The sequence below is a fragment of the Cebus imitator genome, unplaced genomic scaffold (assembly GCF_001604975.1).
Source record: "Cebus imitator isolate Cc_AM_T3 unplaced genomic scaffold, Cebus_imitator-1.0 Scaffold27, whole genome shotgun sequence".
Lineage (NCBI taxonomy): Eukaryota > Metazoa > Chordata > Mammalia > Primates > Cebidae > Cebus > Cebus imitator.
In genome coordinates, this window is record NW_016107342.1 from 16,851,589 (window position 1) to 16,857,806 (window position 6,218).

The window sequence follows — 6,218 nt, forward strand, 5'->3', positions numbered from 1 at the left end:
AAAAAAAAAAAAAAAAAAAACCAAATAAAAACAAATTAGCCAGGCATGGTAACTCATGCCTCTAGTCCCAGTTACTCTAGAGGCTGAGGCATGAGAATTACTTGAACCCGGAGGCAGAGGTTGCAGTGAGCCGAGGTCGTGCTTCTGTACTTCTTCTTGTGCAACAGAGAGAGAGAGAGAGAGAGAGAGAGAGAGAGGGAGAGAGATTCTGTCTCAAATAAATAAATAAAGCTGCAAAAATAGAGTCTAAAATTAACAAAATAGGGAATTTCAGTTTAACAATTATATTTTAGCAGAAACATATAAATAGCAGAAAACACAACTAGGGTGGAAAATGGCAGTCTTTGGGGAGCCGGACTGGGGAAAACGAAGATACTTCTCGCTCTTAATGTAAGCCTAAGAATACAATTCCTTTGGAATATTATGTCATGCATTCCTTTCATAAAATTTAATACATTTTTAGGTCTTTTTACTAAAGACATGTACACAGATGCTATATATACTGATATGTACTCATGGTTTCCCCAAAGTAGACAAGAATGTGTATTTCAAAGGTTGACTTTTGTGTCTGGCCCTTGTGGCTCAATAAGGAATTAGTAATTAAAAGTAAAGATAAAGACTGCAAATACTTTTGCACTTCATTCAAAAATGAATGAGAAGAGCTCACTTTAAGTCAACTGAAAGTAGAGGTTCATGAGGAAAAAACGTTTACTTGCCTTGTAAGATTTTTTTTGTCACTCAACTGCAAATTTAAGAATGCTGTACCTGGTAGGTTCTAAGGGAGAATGGTTTGGTAGAATTGGGCAAATACAGTTTACACAACTTACAGGTATATTTTTCCAATCTTGACCAGCTTTCCAAAAGCTTTTGTGTTTTATTTTTCCAACAGCCAGTCACTGGAGATTAGGGTCTTCCTATAGTGAAAGAGGGTCCCCTTGAATACACCTGATGATTTCGCTCCTCATATCTCACTGGTTTTGAATATCACTATGTCCTGAGTAGATCCACATAATCACATTACATGTGTTAGATCAAACTAGAGATTTCGGAGAGGGAAATCTTGTTTTCATAATGAATATTCACTTAAAATGAATAAATATATAAATAAACATACTATGATCAATATCTGATATATAATAACACAGTAGCTGACAGATGTAAATAAGGACAGCTAAGCACAGCTAATGTGGATTCAGGTGATATTCCCATCACACTGTTCATTCAACTTTGTGCTACAAGTTTTCTTGGCTTCTTATGACTATTAATTGAAACATGTATAACGAAGTTCTTTGTAAACAATACATGTAGCAATTAATTAATTACACTTTGTGCCATGGAACGTAGTGATAAATGTTCAGAATAATATACTTTATAGTAACTCTAAATAAAAATTGATCATAATCTTGATGATTGTAGCATTGCTTCTGAGTCTGATTTTGATAATAAAATTTATCAGCAACTTATTAAAAATGTAAATAACTTAAGTATTTCCATCAAATGAGCTTTCTTCATGTGAAAGACTTAGAAAGAGTATTTAAAATAAAATAGAGAATCAACCACTTGGACACGACGACTTTATTGCCATATGAAAACAGACTCTGCTCCTTTAAAACTCATTGAAACATGAGTAGGAAACTGTGCCCATCCCTCCAATTAGTACAAACCTATACAATTTCATATTTCATTATCCATAACCATTTTTCAGAATATATTGGTACTTTGCTTAGGATTAAATGGACTTACACTGGTCTTAAAAAAAGAAACTAGGACAAAAAATGAGAACTATGAACATAGAGATGTCTACCAGAAAGTTGATGAAAGCTACGGGTGGACTCTAACCTGGCAAAATGAATCAACTTCACATTCCCTATCAGATCCCTTTAAAAAACCTTCACTTTTGCCTACCTCCCCATCCATCAAAAACAGACGCAGCTATGCCCAGATAGATGGAAATAAAGCACTTTATAAGATCGTTATTACTAAACTTAATTCTCGTTCATTCTCAACAGAATCTGTTGCATATACACAGAAACAGTTTCCAGAATACAAATATACTTGATTATTACTGGTATAAAATTTAATGACAAGAGATATGAAGGGAAAACACAAAACTTCATATACTGGAATATACCTGAACATTCACTGGCTTGCTTTGTGTTTTTTTGTTTTTGTTTTTATGTTTTGTTTGGTTTTTTGGTTTGAGGAGGCAGGAAGGCATGGGGGTTCTAGCAAAGGAAGTCAAAGACTTAGAGATGAATTTATGAAAATATGACCTTTTCAGATGACTGGCTAAGGACATCAATTATAATATGTTGGTCTATATTAGCATAGAAAGAAAACAGAAGTTCCAAGCCCCTTAATAGCTTAGCAGAAAATAAATAGTCATGCACTGCATTTTAACATTTATAAAAAAAAAACCAGAAGAATTAAAAAATTTGTTATTCATTAAATTCAAAGTATAGTTATTTTATGATTAGATTAAATGTAGCCAACAATTCTTCATCAAGAAGACTGTCCTTTGCTTTTTATGTGTTTGAAACAGAAAATCCTTTTATTTCACTCGTTTTTAGTAATAACGGCTACTGATATCTCTAAAGACACTGAGGCACCGGACATTTTACCATTTGAGTCAATGAAGTTACAGAGAGAACAAGCGACCTACATTATATTCAAAACAGTGTAATAAGACCCCAACTCCCAGACAAAGTCTTCCAAACAAGGAAAATCACAGGTCCCATGGCAGGAACATGATGTGTGAGAGACATGGATCATGCTATGAGATGAAGAACATAGACTTTGAGGTCAGAAGTGCTTGGCTTAAGTAGAAGCCCTGTTACTTGCTTGAAAAGAGTGCAGCCTGGGGCAAATCTCTTGAGCTTTTGTAGCTGAAACATCCACTTCTATGCCTGTCCTCCACCTTCCCAGTGTTATTATGCAGAGCTCAAATAACACATCAAACTGCATCACACTTTATAAGGTGTTATGCAAACAAAACACATTATTTTCCGTTCTTGGGGAAGACTAAAAAAAAGCTGAATTATAGAATCAACCTGAAAACTTTTTAACCTAAAGTGTAATAAGATCCTGTAATTAGATCCTGTATTAGTTACTGTAGAAAAGCAAATTTCCTTTACTGCCATTTAATTTTTTATAACAATATTCTGAATAAAACCCAATCTGATTAGTTTCTTTGAATGATTGTGAAGAAATTTAGTGTTATAGGTAAAATAATTTTAAAATTTTATTTTCATGCTTTTGGTCTGGGTGTGGCAGATTTTAATGGCAGTAAGATAAACTTTTAATGAACAGAGAAAAACAGGTCAAATAGGAAATATTGTGTCACATAAAAATAATAGCATTTCTTCTTATTTAATACACAATCAGTATTTCCACATGGATTTTCAGAATTTCATCATAAATACTGATAAAGAGACCAATCTCACTTCCTTTATTGATTACAGGGAATTACAAGATGAGAAATGTTAAAATATCCAAAAATTCTAGTCTGGAATTTCATTATTATCTTTTTTTCTTGATGACTTCAGTTTAAAATAATTATAATTATTACAAATATCCATCTAGAATACTAGAACTAATAAAGCAATTTCAATTCTGTGAGCTCATTTAACACCATTCTTATAATAGTCATTTTGTGTTGCATATAACATAATACCTGAAACTGGGCAATTAATAAAGAAAATAATTATATTTCTTACATTCTGGAGGCTGGGAAATCCAAGGGCATGGACTGGTATCTGGTGAGGGCCTTCTTTCTGGTGCAGTCTCTCTATAGAGTCCCAAGGGAGCAAGAGCATCACATGGTGAGAGGGCCGAGTATGCTTACATGCTTGTTCAAGGCTTCCTTTTCTTATAAATCCATCACTTCCATTTCCAGGATAACCTATTAATTCACTAACCCACTTATCCATTCATGAGACAGAGCCTTCATTATCCAATCAACTCTTAGAGGCCCCACCTTTTTATAATGTCACATTGGAGATGAGTTTTCAACACTTGTAATTTAGGGGACATATTCAAGCAATAGCAAAATACTTACACAATCAAGTATGGCAAGTTTTATCACAGTGATGACTGTAGTTGCCGATAGTACAGCTTCTAAGAAAGAAGCAGTAATGATGTCCAAACCTTTTGACAGAAAGACCTGGGCCCCTGGTCATTGCAAAAGATTGCTCAGCTGTGTACTAATACTCAAACTGCATGTTCACGTCAAACCCAATTGTGACTCAATGTAAAGAACAACATTGCAACAACCTGAAATCTCATATCTATGTGTAAATTAATAAATCACTTGGACACATTGGCCCAGATCATTTTATAGTCCCTTACAAACAGACAGACCACCTTAGCTGCCACCAATGTTCTAGATGATTTCCAGATTTCTTTCTGGTCTGAAATCCAGGGCTCTGTGTTGGGTCCTGGGAATGCCAGCAGGAGTTGGCAAAGTGATGAGACAGTTGGACTAGTACAACCAAATTAAAAGACAGTGATGGATTTTCCTTAAGCTTTCAAGTCATAGTGTTTAGTTGAAGCCAAGGCTGCACGAGGAGGCTTGAATCTGTCCTAGCTAAAATGAACCCTCAGCAATTTAGGTGTGCCAGACACCCTGGCATCACTCAGCTGCATCATGAACATGCATGCACATACACTCATGCACACACGGATAAAAAATAAATACCCTCAGTAACAGAGATTTAGCAATTACCAAATATATTTAATCATGTAGAATATCTCATTGGGTTCTTATACCTATCAAAGTTATGATTGTTAGACTCGCTGTACTCTATAACTAAAAAATATATGATGTACTGTTTTCATCCAACAATAATTCTGAAATGTCTCCAGGGTTTTTTGTCTGCACATGTGGCCTCACAACATGTTATATGTTTACAGTAATAATAAAGTTTTATAAATTTTCTAACTACTTTGTTAATACTTTGAAAGCTAACTCAGACTTTGAATTAGATATTTAAAAATTTAAACGTCAACACAAGCATTACTTTCTTCAAATGAACAAAAAAGATGACCAGAAAGAATATGTAATTTTTTTTTCTTTTTTATTTAAGGAGCTAAAGACTGTGTAAACAAATATATCTAGATAACATAGTTTTCTAATAGTTGTAATAGTCGCAAGCATTATTCTCTGTCATCACTGCTTGTGCTATTATCAATTGAATACTCACATCAGAAATGGATCAAGTCAAACTCTAGATATACTTCCTCTTGACATCTTGGGAGGAACAAATATAACATTGGAAGAAACCCATTCCAAACTGCCTATGAGATAAAAAACATTTTTCAGTGAAATTGATGCAAAGACATTGGGAAGCTTCAGAAAAAAACTGTTTCATGCATTACGGAAGATATGCATTTTCTTCTATTACCTTTTGTTGATACCATTTTCATCAATAAAGGTCTTTGGCTGCAAAAGATACAAAGAAAACCCTTTTTATATTATAGTGAGAACAACCTTGATATACTTCTTCTGGCTTTGAATTATAATGTATATCATCAGTAATGTAAGTTGTTATAATTTACTTCTGACATTAAGATGTTGCTTTAGGGCATATTGTTGCAAATGTATCCTATTCACTTTCTTGCCTTCTAAATGCCCTTCATGTTTCAGTAAAACAATCCAATCAAAACTAAAGACCAAAAACACTGTAAAACAAATCAAGCATACAAACGGTTTCTAAGCATTCCCGTTACATTTTAGTCTTTTAGCCAGAGGCTCTAAAATTTCTTAAGCTGTATATAGTAGTTTAAGTTGGCAAATGGGGCACAGAAAATGTCATCATGAATATTGTTTTCAGTCAGGTTCTGAAGGACTGCAAGGAAATACCTGGGGGATAGTAGAATTATTTGGATCATGAGAAGCCATCCCAGGTACAGCTCTCAAAGATTATATTCAAGGTGAATTAACCACATGCCTTTCTCTTGGTGCAGGGCCCTTGTGACTGTAACCTCACACTGGAGCTAGAAGCCAAGCCCACTGTATCCCCCCTACTGAGATGTTCCCAGTAAGATAGAGAGAGATCCCTTCTGAAGGGGTTGATTTGTTTGTGGTTGGTGGCAAAATAATTCAGAGCTGTTAAGAGATTTCCACCTATAGAGTCCCTGGAATATAGACTAAAAAAACAATTACTGTTTTTTTTTTTTTTTTTTTTTTTTTTTTTTTTTTTTTTTTTTTTTTTTTTTTT

At 34.1% G+C, this 6,218-nt stretch overlaps 2 long non-coding RNA genes across 7 annotated transcripts in view; one reads left to right on the forward strand and one right to left on the reverse strand.

Annotated features, from left to right (window-relative positions):
- Nucleotides 1-6,218, forward strand: part of LOC108300474 — a 176,941-nt gene that overhangs the window by 51,713 nt on the left and 119,010 nt on the right. The gene's annotated exons all lie outside the window — the stretch shown is intronic.
- Nucleotides 3,773-5,447, reverse strand: LOC119470303. The gene is made up of 3 exons (XR_005199190.1): nucleotides 5,403-5,447; nucleotides 5,202-5,295; nucleotides 3,773-4,436 (listed from the first exon to the last, which is right to left on the reverse strand). It is a non-coding gene; the product is annotated as an uncharacterized LOC119470303 (long non-coding RNA).